Source organism: Misgurnus anguillicaudatus, unplaced genomic scaffold (genome assembly GCF_027580225.2).
Source record: "Misgurnus anguillicaudatus unplaced genomic scaffold, ASM2758022v2 HiC_scaffold_31, whole genome shotgun sequence".
Lineage (NCBI taxonomy): Eukaryota > Metazoa > Chordata > Actinopteri > Cypriniformes > Cobitidae > Misgurnus > Misgurnus anguillicaudatus.
Window position 1 is genome coordinate 1,736,915 of NW_027395281.1, and position 16,327 is coordinate 1,753,241.

Genomic DNA, 16,327 nt, shown 5'->3' on the forward strand with positions numbered 1-16,327 from the left:
TCTGCAGGGCCATTTAGCAGACTTTCTTCAGCCAGTCCAAGCGGAGACTGTCTCGCTATTTATTCCTCTGGTCTGCCTCTCACATCATCTCCGGTCTGGTTTAATAAACAGAGAAATATAAACACACACACATACATAAATAACATGTTTAATATAATAAAGCTTGACGGTGAAAAACTTTATTCCCTAAATAACGTTAATGTTAGGCCAAATTTCTCTCAGACATCACACATAATTAAACAATATTGGGTGGTTTTCTCGGACAGGGCTTATCACTGACTAAAATTACTTACTGACATCTCTTAACATATGAGTGCTATTGTTTTGTCTCAAAATGCAAGCCAGTATTGTATTTTATAAGGTTTGTTTGTAAAAATGTCCCAATTATAATAAAGACTGAGTTCTAAACCCTGTCCGGTAAACCAACCCTATATCCAGGCTATCTTAACTAAAATAGCTCCACTTTACATCGGACACATAACATAACACACTTCTAAAAATCTCATTACAAAAATATCATTACAAAAACGTTGAGTATTTGCGTCTTTGCCGATTAATATATTCAAAAATTAACATTTAATTACAAACACTTACCTGACGTGAACTTGAGGAAACGGCTGATTACTTGTGTCCTTGTGTGAAACAAGTGATTCCGGCTGTTATATGTGCGGATTGATCTCAGATGAAATGACCTGTGATCCAGATCCTTCCGAGTTAAAACATTTTAAATTCAAAATACACAGACGCACGAACATACATACATACATGCACACACGCGAGCGTGCGCGCACACACACGGGTACACACACGGGTATATTTAGAAGTTTTATTTAAGATTGTTATGATATTGGGACTATTTCTCCACTCGCTCCTTCAGCTCTGAAGTTCAAATTCGCAGGCAGTACGCAGCTCAGTTATAACAAATGTGAAAGATATGAAATATCATTCAACAGCGATATCATTTAAGTACAATCCTAAAATATGATTTAAAACATACCGGTAAACCTTTTATTATTGAGTATAAGAAATTAAAATGAATTAACCCACATGGAAAAAACATATATAAACATATATGTTTCAATATAGGTTTTGATATAGGTTTTACATATATGTGACATATATAAAATTGGCCGTTTTCCTATATTATATGTACATATATGTACATATATGCACATATATGTACATATATGCACATATATGTACATATATGCACATATATGTTAACCTATATATTTGTAAAAATATTAAAATCTGTAGCTGCTAATAAATTAAACATAAATAAAGGTCCAACCAATGACAGTCTGCACCTGCAGGAGCCAGGATTCAAACATCCAACCTTCCTATCACAAAAAAAAAATGCAATCCCAACCGTCACTGCTTGGATTCGAACACCCAACCTTCTGATCATTAGACAACGCGCTCTACCATCTGCGCTACTGTCGCTGTTAAAGAACTTGAAACAGTAGCTATTAAATTGTAAACCATTTTGTTTAGACAGACCTTGTAAATGTTTTAAACGTGCAGACATCATAACTTTTCTCCCTGTAATTGCCATACAGTCTTAAAACGAATGTGTTAAAATAACACATCTAATGTGTTGTCCTTAACTTAACACAACTTTGTGTTATTTTTGTGACAACACACTTTGTGCCTTGTCCCTTTTCTTTATTTAAACTCAAAATCAAGATGGAATGACACATAGTGTGTTAAATAGGATTAACACATCCTTTCATAGAGTGTAGTTAAATAACATAAAATGCCAATTACATGTGACACAAATTTCATGTGTTTGCACATACATAAATTCTTGCATTTTTTTTGTTAGTTCTTAGTTATTGCCTTGATAATAGAAAATATGAGCTGGGCATGTATTACATTTGCCAAAGTGAGATATGAGCTAAAATGACCAGATCCTGCTTTATAGGAGACATAACTTATAGGGCTCATATGTGGATATAAAGAAGCAATACAGGAGACGTATATGGCCTGTATATGCACATATATGCACCTCAATTTTGCATATATGCAGCATATATATTATCATATATTGGCATATATGCTGTAAATGTGCAGCATATATGTGCAAATTAGCTGCATATAGGTTTCATATATGTGCATATATATTATTATATATGTGCATATATGCTGTATATGTGCTGCATATATGTGCATATTAGCTGCATATATGTTTCATATATGCGCATATATATTTTTATATATGTGCATATATGCTGTATATGTGCTGCATATATGTGCATATTAGCTGCATATATGTTTCATATATGTGAATATATATTTTTATATATGTACATATATGCTGTATATATGCAGCATATATGTGCATATAAGCTGCATATAGGTTTCATATATGCACATATATCCACATATAGGTTCTTTCCATGTGGGAAATCGCATGTTTAAACGCCACAGAGATATCAGAGCCAGCAGTCGATTTCTGATGGGCTGGCCGAGGCGAGGCTGCGCTGGGCGGGGTGTGAGCGCTTAAGCGCCGGTGATTTTCTGGAGCTCATCTGGAGCTCTTCTCCATCCGAAAGTGTCAGAGCACATTTTTAAATAGACGCTATCTTTATTAACCGACTGCATATTTAAACTTAAAGCACATACATTCACGCCTGAACAACTCTTACATTTTGTTACCAAATAACAGTAATATTATGAGCATTTTGTTGTCAGGAAACATAGCTGTAATAAGTCCACATATTGACCAGATTTGTCTTAATTAGTTCAGTCAACATAGCCATTCTGAATGTTGACTGAATTTGAAAATAGCCATTCATTTAATGTTTTAAACACAGATTTATCTAGACTTAAAATAATATGTCTACTCAACTAACCCCAAACAAGAAAATTGGTTTAACTTATATATTTTTGCCCTTCCAACATTTCATTAATTGGATTTTTTACAGTGCAGCGGGGCTTGCATGTCTGTTCTCTGGAGCTGCAAGTAGTCTAAACAAACGGTATTAAGAGTATATTAAAGAACATTAATGATAAATGTCACAAGTCGGGGCGGACCCAGATACTATGAGGCCACGCCTCTTTCTAATTTCTACCTCGATGAGGTACCCAAATCCACCCCAATGACCAGACACACAAGATACAAGTAAATTAAAATGAAACTATTTAAATTAGTTAAAATAAATATTCAGGAGGGGGAGGGGGACTTAAAAATAAGGGCCTCTTCTGGCCTGGACAAGCGTTGCAGCAAGGGAAGGGGGCTTAAGGGTCTCTTCCTTAATCCCGTGGCGCCCTCCGCTTTTCCGGAGGCAGACTTTCGAAGGGAGTCACCTGTAGCTATAGTTCGTACTCCTCAATGGCCTGTTCTCTTCTGCAACACAGTTTGATTATTCTTTAAATGACCAAGATTTCTCTTACTTGCAGATGATGACGGCGGTGGATCTAGCGAGTTCTTGTACAGGTAATTTGTTTGAATTTTTCTCCTTCAGGGCCTCAGGGCTGTAAGATGGGATCACACCTCACCTTTACTCGGGTTCGCACTTCGCCTTTATACGGTTTCACCTTCAACTGTGGTCACTTCCTCTTTTCCGTCAGGTCGCTGTTTCGTGGTATCTCCTCCTTCAGAGGCTCGGGGCTGCAACACAGAGTCAATACGCTCACAACTCACTGTGGGTTTCTCTCTCCTTCTTTCAGGTGGACTGGCATCAGCCGATACGGTAAATATTTCCTTGGTCTTGGACTCGTGTTCTCCTTAGAAGGTACGTGGCTGTAACACAGAATCAACACTTTTACAACTCACTGTGGCTTTCTCTCTTTCTTACAGGTGGACTGGCTTCAGCAGATATGGTAGGTATTTCCTTGGTCTTGGACTCGTGTTCTCCTTCTTAGAAGGTTCGTGACTGCAACATAGAATCAACACTTCTACAACTCACTGTGGCTTTCTCTCTTTCTTACAGGTGGACTGGCATCAGCAGGTACGGTGGGTATTTTTCTGATATTAGATTCGTGTTAATATAGACTTTTCGATATCCTACGAGGTGTGCAGCGAATGGATGTACTCACAGACCTTTAGTGAAGAGATGGTTACTTGTGATCTTTGTTCCCTAGGCCTCTTCGCTGCCCTGGGGATGAAGTACTGTCACCACCAAGCCGAACGCTGCCCTCTCCTCTCCGTACATGTAGCTCCAGAGATCAGGACAGGGGCGCACCTTTGAAGAGGCTCCGTGACAGATAGCCCAGCTAGAAATAAAAAGTTCTAAGAACGTTCCCTGAAAGTTCCCAATGTTCCCAAAAACATTCTGCCAACGTTAAAAGCAATTAGTTTTTTTTAAGTTCTAAGAACGTTTCTGTTGTCTGAACGTTAGAGTTATGTTACATTTTACCATTTTTAAATGTTATGACAATGTCATGTTTTAATGTTCACACAATGTTTAAAACAACAGCTGTTTATTATATTGACTTGTTTGATTGTTCCAGCTCTTTCACAGCAGTTTGTCATTAAGGAGTTTTAGAAACTTTGGACAAAAAATATCTGCTGTATAATTGGGATGCACAAACATCAAGAATCAGACTATGAATCTCAACCATGGTGACAAATAAAAGTGTTTAAAAAAATCATTATTTATCCATGCTGCAGTGCATGCTGGGAGTCCTGAATGAGATTTGTAATTTGTTAATACCCAGCATGCATTGCAGCATGAAGTTTTTCATTTAATTGTCACCATGATTGAGATTCATACTCTGATTCTTGATGTTTGTGCGTCCCAATTGTACAGCGGATATTTTTGTCCAACGTTTCTAAAACTCCTTAATGACAATCTGCTGTGAAAGAGCTGGATCTCATTTACATTTTTGACAGAAAATAAACTTTTGATTAGTAAATTAATTAGGTGATGATCTTTACCATCATGTACCAATCACCACAGAATTACACTATTAACTTTCATTACAAATGTGGCGCATTAACAAAGTTAACACAACCAGGAAAAAACTAGAAAGCAAAGTCAAGTGTCAACAGACCAACTAAAACAAACACTAATCACAATAAGGGTGACTTAAAATGAAACAAAACATCAACATCTAAACCTAGTAAGTGAATTGAGTTTTCTACAGCAATATATTTACTGAACATTCAGAAATAATGTTTTATAAAATAATAAAATGCAATGTTTCTCTATCATTTACATAACAATCAAACAAGTCAATATAATAAACAGCTGTTGTTTTAAACATTGTGTGAACATTAAAGCATGACATTGTCATAATGTTTAAAAATGGTAAAATGTAACATTCCTCTAACTTTCAGACAACAGAAACGTTCTTATGCAGGGTTTACACCAAACGCGTTTTGGGCGTCAAAATCGCGTCTACCGCGCCTAGTTTGCAGCTTGAACAGTTTGAATGCATTCGCGCGTGTAGAGCGGAGTAGACGCGCGGAAAAAGCAAGCAAAATTCCGCCAAAGTTCAAATTTTTCAACTCGGCCGTCAGCCGCAAATTCGCGTGAACCGCAAAATGCACAAAAGCACCATTCGCGTGTACCGTGCACAGCGCTCAATTCGCGCCTTTCGCGCGAGCTTCACGCGCGCATGAGGCGGAAACGCGTCTTCCGCTCCGCGCCAAACGCCTCTTCCGCGCAGCGGGACCTCCTGACGCGCGTCAACGCGTCTGCACATTGACTTAACATTGAAATCACTCGCGCTTCACGCCTCTACCGCGGTTGGTGTAAACGTACCATTAGAACTTTAAAAAAACTAATCGCTTTTAACGTTGGCAGAATGTTTTTGGAAACATTGGGAACTTTCAGGGAACGTTCTTAGAACTTTTTATTTCTAGCTGGGAGGTTACTACACGCTATACTTCCATATACACACTGTACCTTCTTTTACAGGTACATCAGCATTTAAATCTCTACTCACACCAAGGTCTGGATCTTCTGTACAAACCACCACCGTCTACACAACCGGGGCTCTGGACACCACACCCATTTCCAAATAGGTCTTCACTGCACAGCGTATGATTTATAAGCGCTCAACCCACCGCACGGCATTTCTCTCACGGCCAACTCACTGTAATGGCTCCTGACAACAGATACACAGCACATATGCACCACATCTAGTGTACCCACTCAGCAAAGTCAAGACTCACCCACGACACACTTATAGTGACAATTATTAAGGTCAGGCCAAGATCTTCCCGGAGTCGCTATGGGCCGGCGGGGGCGTTTGTGGTGAAGGCTGATAGTTGAGCTGGCTGCTGCAATGATCCTCTACGATGCTACACGGCCGGCTCGCCTACCACTCTGCTCCGTGACAGGGCCGCTATCTTCATTCCCCTGGGCTTACACACACATGAAACAATGCACTTTCGACTATTACATCCAGCTGTAAATTCCTCGTACTCACAATACGTTGCCCTCGCTCGTTCAAGCCTCTGTGATGTCCACACGGGCTGGTTTCATTCTTGTGCGTATTCAAATTACATCCATCCGTCTACCGGATTAAAGACATGCAAGTCAAACTTCTCACAGCATCAATAAACTTCCAAATTATCAGCCACTGAATTCCTCTTCTTCCGTTTCAAACTCGTTTGCTCCTTTAATTCTCCGTTTGCATGCCACCATAACACAGCATCCGCTTCGCCACCGTAAACAAGGAACCCAGCCAACACAACGAACCCGATGGGCACAACTCAACCCTAACCTTCTTCTTCTTCTTCTTCGATGAGTTTTATTGGCAGTTTGCAATCAATGTGCATTACCGCCATGTACTGGACTGGGGTGTGATCACATTGGGATGGAATAATAATAATTATATATATAAAAAAAAGTCTGTTTAAGACAGTTCTATGGTGCAGATTGAACACGCTAAAGTTTTTTTTTGCTTAACGGTAGATGTCACGTGACAGACGCAGTCGTTCCTTTACTCATCACTATGACAACACAACAAGCTTCGTCGCCAGGATTGAGGTGATGATGACAGTAGCGAAGTGGCAATCGAGAGAGTCAGGACTTTTCCTGGTGGGCCGGTAGTGTTTTGGGGCCGCTGATAATAGCCGGGCTTTCAGTCTTTTGGCATGCATGCACTCCCGCCACACATTGTATTTCTCACGCGGAAACACTATTTATCATATTTAATATGCTGCAGCGCCGAAAATGTATCTGGCCGCACTGCTCTCTCTCTCTCTATCAAGCCCGTCTTCCCTAGAGTTCTAGTCGAGCGAGCCAATACAAAAAAAAGAAAGAGGCTACACAATAGCCAATCAGAAAATAGCACTGTTGTATCTGGGTAAGATTTCACGCAACAACCAATAAAAAAACATATCATTGTTTGCTTTATTTATACTGCCAATAACTTAAGACTGTTGTTATTACACAAACTAATTTGTTAAACACATTCAAATTAAAAATAAAACGTAATATGTGGTAACCTCCTGCTGTCATGCTGGAACAATTAAATTAAATTAGACGCCTGGTGTGATGATAGGTTTGGGAAAATAAAAGCCCGGGCTATTATTTGAAGTTTTACGGTAGTGTCCTTAGAAATGTATCAAACTAAATTTGGTTAGCATTATAACACATTGTTTCTTTTTCAAATGGTGGAGCAACTTTTTCAAGTTGAATTTGTTGACAATGTCACAGAGGATGATGGTGTGGTCGTGGTGCCAGAGATCTATTGTCCTTTGTCAGACCAAAAACTTGTTCTGAATGGATTGAATAAGCCTTTGATATCACCATTGAATGTCTAGGAGTTATACCTACAGTGTCGGCGCCACGAGCGGGCCCTAGGGGGCATGGCCCGGCTACTTGAGTCACTGTGCCCCCTTACTTCTCAAAATAACAATGAACTTAATAATTTAAAAAATGTGCTTCAAATACATTTGGTTATACAATGAATATTGATTAAAATTCGGAGTATAATTAACAAAAGTTATAATTTAAATACTAACCCACAATGCAATGCTAACATAGTCAGCCAGTTACATGCAGCCACTACATTTGAACAACAAATGTATTTCTGTCTAAATAATGTATACTTGTAAGTTTTGGCATTTGAGCAAGACGAAGAAATCTCGCGACAAATAAAAGGAGCTTCTTATAAAGTTTTAAAAAGTCCTCTCGTCGCCTGCAGCTCTTCTGAAGGTAAAACGCATAGTTCATTCTGGTGTTAGATATGTCAGTAACATTGTTTTCTTTTGCTGTTATTTGGTTATGTACTGGTCTTTATGATTTGCGTGAGTTATCCAGTCTTGCACTTTAACGTCATTATAAGTTATGATTTTACTATAGTGAGGGATTTATTTGCGACAACAACTTGGCTGGCTGTAAATCCCGCTAATTTCATGGCTAGTTACTATGAGTAAATATATAGACATAACATTTTGATTTGATGTCTTTGATTAGCTTATTTTTAAGAAATACAAACCTTCCGGGAAAACGTTTCCAGACGCGTTAAAACAAGTTAAAAGTCAAAAGACGAACATTCGGTTTAACTCTTTCACCGCCAGCGTTTTTAAAAAAAGTTGCCAGCCAGCGCCAGCGTTTTTCATGATTTTCACCAAAGTTTAATGCCTTCCAGAAAATGTTCTTCTTTGAATATATAAACATACAATATACCAAATGAAAGAACAGACCCTCTGCTTTCAAACAAAAAAAAACGTTTCTTCCTACCTTCAGTGGTTCTTTTGTAATCAGCTTTTGAATATGGGTAGGTTTCTGCAAAAACACCACATTTTCAGCAAAAAGCAGAGATAATTCCATTTTTGTGACGGACTTTTCATAGAGATCCCATTCAGAGCGATCTCTAAAACATACACGGACATGCAGCTGCTTGCCATAGGGCATTACTTCCGGGTTTAAAAAGTTGCGGAAGTGCGCCACCTAGTGGATAATAGCGGTATTGCGGAAAGACGGAAAATCTCGTCATTGGCGGGGAAGTGTTTTCTCTTAATTGACGAGATATCTCGTCAATGGCGGGGAAAGAGTTAATCATTGTAAATACTAGGGATGCACCGATATGGAAATTTTGGCCGATACCGATAACCGATAACTCTTTAAATTTGCGGGCCGTTAACCGATATCTATAGGCCGATAAATATTCATATTATTTTCACAATGAAAAGACTGCGGACATCTCGTCTTTGCGCTAGACTAGCATACTCTTCTTAAGGCCACAACACGTGTCAACTTTGTGCTATGTCACAGAAAGCACCAATCAAAACTCCACATGACCAGCAATGAGCAAGTGAAGTGGTTCAACAAACCAAAATAATCCATTATTTATCGGCTTTTATTTATCTGCCTAATTTTGCTATCAGACCGATAACCGATAATATTAAAAATAAGCAGTTATCGGCCGGTAACGATATGTCGGCCGATATATCATGCATCCCTAGTAAATACAATCTCATATACGTTATTAACTATGCATATTTATTCTGTATTAATTCGTAGTTATTAAACTGTCCTTGTTAACGTGACTCGCTTGCAGTACCCGGGTGAGGCTGTCAGGCGGTTGTTCAACGAATAAAATACCTTTGAATGTTGCGACTGGCCAATCAGTACCAAGCATTTTACAGTGCCATGTAGTAATAATAATAAGATAATAAGATGAACCAGGTGCCCCCCCCAGTAAAACAGGAGGCCCCCTCCTTCTGTATTCTCTGTCGCCGACACTGTATACCTACACACACTTGATGTCATCCAAAGACTGGGCTCCATTTAAATTATGAAAGTGATTTTCAGGTTTGAAATATGCAGAAGTTGGTTCACAGCTGTACTTTTCCTTTAAAACAATTTCCCACCTGTAACCACAATGGAGACACATCTCTGACTGCTGGGCTTCCCCTCTTATTGTGTTCAGATTCATACAAAACATTACCACTCGCATCCTGTGAAGACTCGTGCTCTACCTCTGATTGGGTAATGTCACGGCCATCATCAGTTTGATTAGTTGTTTCATACAGTCAGGGTCATTGCAATCACAAAACTTGTGGCTAAAACTGGTACTACAATCACACAGCTGGTGGCCAATACACAAAATGACAACATAAATGTCACACCCAGGGGCTGGCTACTGTTTAACTAAGCCACGCCCCTTTACAACTTCCACCTCGAGGAGGTCCCCAAAGCCAACCCAATGACCAGACAACAACGAGAGCAGGTAAAATATAAAACAATCTTTATTGAATTAAATATTTAAAAAGACTGGGAAATGGGGAAAGGGGAATTAAAACTAAACTTCTGCGCTGCCTTCCAGGCAGGCTATGGCCCAGCAGGTGACAGAAAGGGGGGAGGGGGGGCAACGGGGGTCCAAGGCACTACAGGCCCAAGGGAGACGTGGAAAGCAGGCTCCTGCCTGTCCCCGCTATCCGTGGCGCCCTCCTTTTCTCTCCTGGAGGCAGAAATAAAATGGTGTAAGTTGCTGAAGTATCTCTCCTGTCTGCGTACCTGTACTCCACTTCGCGGGAACTTCACAGCTCGAACTCGTACAACTCTTTGTCGTCTGCCCACTCTCCTTCTCTTTCTCCACAGGCCACAGCTGAGACACAAAGACACAATTAATCTGACTGGGATGGCTCTCGCCTCTTCGCTGGCTACCGCTCTTGGTAAGTACAGGTTCCACAACACTCGTTCTCGTAGTGTTCACTCTTGTTCTCTTTCTCCACAGGCCACAGCTGGGACACAAAGACACAATTAATCTGACTGGGATGGCTCTCACCTCTTCACTGGCTACAGCTCTTGGTAAGTACAGGTTCCACAACACTCGTTCTCGTAGTGCTCACTCTTGTTCTCTTTCTCCACAGGCCGCAGCTGGGACACAAGGACACAATTAATCTGACTTGGATGGCTCTCACCTCTTCGCTGGCTACAGCTCTTGGTAAGTACAGGTTCCACAACACTCGTTCTCGTAGTGCTCACTCTTGTTCTCTTTCTCCACAGGCCGCAGCTGGGACACAAGGACACAATTAATCTGACTTGGATGGCTCTCACCTCTTCGCTGGCTACAGCTCTTGGTAAGTGCAGGTTTCCTCTCAGCTCGTTCTCCTAGTGCTAACTCTCGTCCTCTTTCTCCACAGGCAGCAGCGTAAGTACAAGGTTTCGGCAGTGGCTCCTCTCGTGCCAAGGTACACAGCACACTCTTCGTCTCTGTCGATCAACAGGCTCAACAGGTTAGTATACAACTTTGCGAAAAATGGCGGACTTACGACAGCTGGGATCCACAGTTTGTCAGATGGGCAGTAGTTCCTATATGACGCCGGGGACGAACCCTCTCGGCGAGCTCGTTGGTCTACAGAGGGGCGGGAGCGTCACACCGTCACACCGGGTCGAGCGCTGCCCTTTCCTCGCTACCCGTTGGGCGGTCGAACACTGGACAGGGGCGCCCTTTCATAGAGACCTCGGGGCGGCGGATCTCCATCGCCTCTAACTCTGCGACGATGGAAATCACACTGGTAAGGTATCAATGTTAATGGCCCATAGTCATACTCACACACTACCAACTTTTCAGTTCTTCACCGCCACTCTCCAAAGTCCGCCTAGTGTTCGGACGGGAAATCGTTCCAGGATACCACACCGTTGCTTGAAGCTGAAACACACTCACAGCATATAATCTACAGGTTTCTCTAGGGCCGCTAGCCTCTTCGTCTTTCCTCGACGAAGGGAGTAAAGGCGGGGGTATGTCTGACAAAGACACACAGCAATCTCACTGCAATACACAGCAATACACAACACCACTCCAAAGTGAAAGTCTCTACATCACAAGGACTCACCCCACCACACTCAGGTGCACACAAAGGACGCCCGTCTTCCTCCACTTCGCTCTGGGCGAATACGGCGATGGATAACACGGCCTAGTTGTTTGTTTCGTCGCTGTAGTTGCTTCGTTAAAAGGCTCTTTCGGCTCACCCACCACGCTATCTCAGGGGTAGGGCCGCCCTCCTTCTCCTGGAGGTACTCAATAAAAATGCAAGTCAAATATACACTTCGTTCCAATAGAACAGTTTGTTACTCACGGCTGCTGCGCTTTCTTCGTCTCACGTTTCTCCGCTTGGATCCACGCTGTTAACACTCCACACACACTGGCAGGGCAGTTTCGTTCGCAACCCGGGGTGCTATGCTTCCGGTAAATCACCACTTCTCCACAGGTGTCTACTCACAACAATACGTTTCCTTCTCCTTTGTTTCTCTTTATAAATATCGGCCTTCGATCGTTCTCCAACCCATAAGGTTTGTTATATCCACGTCAACATCCGACTTCGGTCCAAGGAGAGAGAGAGAGCAGAAATAGCTACCAACAGCGTACCGGGCGAGCACGACTCAGCACTTCAATACACACCAACAGAACACCAAACTGTGATTTAAACTGTCCTTAAGTACTGCTCCGCATACTCCTATCTTCCAATCACCCGGCGCTCCTCTTAACAACGCACAGCTGCGCTTGATTTACTGATAACAGCCCTCGCGGCGCTACCGGATGTCCGGTGTTTCTTCTTCCCGGTCCGGGTGGAAACTTCCGGGCGGAACCAAACTTTCCAAACTTTTGGTTCCGCCCCTAAAAGATTGTCACCCTGTGACATAAACATCAGTTGAGGGCTGCAACTCCACTTTTTAAATGACAATATCCTGGCCATACCACTGTTGTCAGTGATATAAGTATTTGAAATAAAAATGATTTCTTAATGTCTAGTGACATATCAGGGCCATTTTATGATTGATTAATATAAATTTCTTACATACTGTTCCAGGCAGCGCACTCATGCATTTTATTCTGGGAATAGAATGAGACCTGTCTAGGAAACCGCCCCATAATGTGAAGTACCTAGGTCTACATTATGCTTTAATTGCCTATAATTATCAAAATGCTAAATGGAAACTGAATAAATATTTATGTAACCCATATGTTGGATTCACTTTAAAGAAAATGAGGAAAAATATCTACTGGGTCTGAGATCACCAAACACCTAAATTAACAGATTATCTTAATGTTTGGAGTCCCGGGTTCGGGGTCTCACACAACAAAAAAAAATTGTTTAAGAATAGTGTGTCTGCACTTATATGAAATCAGATCTTATTTAATTTATATATATAACTGCTTGAATAAAGGCACGAACACAAGAATTAACATGAGTGAATAGTAGTGTATTTACTACCCTTTTCTTCTTTATACCTTTGAACTGTATTGCAAGTTTATGCAACTTTTTCTTTCTTTCTTTTCACAATTGACCAATTGAACAATAAAAGATACCATTCAACAATTGAAGTAACAAAATAAATATATACATATCCCAAACAGTATGAATCCAAATATTGTAAAGTACCAAAGTTCTCAATTTGAGATAGAAATGTGTTTAGCTCAGTTCAGTCTGTGTGTGTGTGTATATAAAGGAGAGAAAGCCTACAGATTTCCCAACGAATCCAAATGCTGAAGAAAAACGAACTTTAGTAGTCGAGTCCTGTGAGTGTGCAGTCCATCTGTAGCAAATTCCACCGTATCGCGTCCGTATCGACCCGAATCCCAAAACAACCACAGCGTGATGAAACAGTCCAAGTTCATCAAACACATGCTGCAATCCTTACCTAACGCAATGAAACAGTTTTAGCATGTATTTAGATAGAGATTTGCAAGGATGGATTAAGTTGAGCAGCTGCCAAAATGCAGCGCACATCTCTCACCACAAGCTGGCGCACAAGTGACGTCAGCGTCACTCCACTACATTCACATAACGTTGATTACTCACTTGATACAAAAATTGGACGATATTATTGACACAGCGCACCGGATCGGTAAGAAGGAGCCAGGAAGACCAAGACAGATGATCGTACAATTCACAATGCGAAAATACAGAGACGAAATATGGAAATCAACGAAAAACTCTTCTATCTGCCTACACCATGGAGTCAGATTTGTGGAAGACTTCACGAAGGAGGACCGGAACGCCCGTGCGGTTTTATGGCCACTGATTGCTCAAGCGCGTAAAGAAGGGAAGAAAGCATATTACAGAGGTCCTTTTGGTTATATTGAAGGAAGGCGCATTGACCCAACAAAACCCTGCACTTGAACTTTTTTACGGGTAGGATGGTGTGAGAAATGATAATTTGGAGAAATACTAGGTTGCGAGGTATGTACGGTTAGTTGTCAGCCAGTTAGTACATATCCAGTACAACCAGTGTTTGTTTGTTTTCTACGTTTATACGTTTTTTTTATGTTTCCAGTTAAGTTACCGTTTTCATTACTCTCCTTAAATGTTCGGGGTATTCAAAACAAGGTCAAAAGAAAGGCTATGTTTTTATTCTGTAAAGGAACTGGTTCGCATTGCATCTTTTTACAAGAGACGCACTCTATTGTTGCTGATGCAGCTTTTTGGTCGAGTCAATGGGGAGATAAAGTGTTACTAAGCCACGGATCCTCCCACTCTGCAGGAACTGCTATTTTATTTAACAACTGTCCAGGAAAAGTTATCTCTGTTAAAACTGATTCTAATGGACATTGGGTTGCAATTGTTATGGATATTGAATCCGTCTTTTTTATTTTGATTAATATTTATGGCTATAATAATGTAAAACAAAATCAGCAGCTTTTTGCTGATGTTTCTTGTTTAGTTTGTGACTTTAAGAAGTTGTTCCCAACAGATAATATTGTTATAGGTGGAGACTTTAATGTTACACCAGATGAAACTCTTGACAGACATCCACCTAAAAGTAGTACCCCTCAACCAAACTCTCTGATTACAAATTTTTGCAATAATCTTAAATTATTGGATGTATGGAGACATTTTAACCCTAACACCAAACAGTTCTCATGGTTTAGACCCAATGCCTCTAGCAAATCAAGGATCGACTATTGGTTGATTTCAGATAATTTGTTACATTTCGTTAAGCATTGCACTATTTCACCAGCACCTTTAACAGATCACTGTGCTATTGCCTTGGATGTTACGCCAACAAGTAAAATTTCACATTGTAAGGGATATTGGAAGTTTAATTCTGATTTGCTTGTAAATGAAGGATTTTGTGCTAAGTTAAAAGATTTGATTAGAGAAATTGAAAACAGTAATGACTTCAGTTCTCATAAAGCCAGGTGGGAGTTCCTTAAATTTAGAATTTGTGAATTTTCTATAAACTATAGTAAAATGCTTGCCAAAATAAGAAAACAAACTGAACACAAAATTGTATCTGAACTTAATAAGTACTGTAGTAAAATTTCTCTGAATAGCTTAGAAAAAAGTAATCTTATTTCTCTTCAATCACAACTGGATGACTTGTACATTAAAAAAGCTAAAGGTGCATACATTCGTTTAAGAGCCAAATGGATGGAAGAGGGAGAGAAGAGCACGTCCTATTTTTGTAGATTGGAAAAAAGACGTCAATCAAAAAACAGTATTGTTTCCCTAATTGTAAATGATGTTGAAATTACTGATCCTAAAATAATTAGCAAAAAAATACATGATTTCTATAGTGACTTGTATTTGTCTAATTTTTCTCCAAATGAGTGTGATGACTTTTTTGAAAAAATTATAAATTATATTCCCAAGATTAACAATGAATTGAGAGATCTTTGTGATGCGCAACTATGTATGGAAGAACTTGATTTAGCTGTTCAGAAACTCAAACCAAACAAATCGCCTGGTCCTGACGGCCTTACAGGAAATTTTTATAAATTCTTTTGGAATGAATTGAAAATGCTACTATTTAATGCCCTTAGTGAATCTATTGAAGATGGTTCATTGGGCCCCACAATGAGTCAAGGCTTGATTACATTAATTCCCAAACCAGATAAAGATCATAGAATTTTAGATAATCTCCGCCCAATCACTTTACTTAACAGTGACTATAAAATTTTCACACACGTCTTTGTCAATCGATTAAAAAAAGGACTTAATGGAGTAGTTAATGAGGTTCAATCGGGATTTCTTAAGGAAAGGTCCATTCACAATAATATAAGGCTAGTAATGGATGTGGTAGAATACAATCACTTGATAGAGGATGATGGATATATTCTTTTTTTAGACTTTAAGAAAGCCTTTGACACGCTAGAACATAGGTTTTTATTTAAAGCTTTAGAAAGTTTTGGTTTTGGTGAGCACTTTGTCAATATTATAAAAATGATCTATAAAGGTATGAACAGTTCTATTTCTCTTCCTTGTGGTACATCACAAAGATTTCCTGTCAGTCGTGGAATAAGGCAGGGATGCCCTCTATCCCCTCTTTTATTCATTTTGGCTGCGGATATGTTGTCTACTTTAGTTATTCATGATCAAACGGTACAAAAATTAAAAGTATTTGGTAAAAGTATAGCAATTAGTCAACTGGCAGACGATACTACACTGTTCTTAAAAAACAAAGACCAAGTT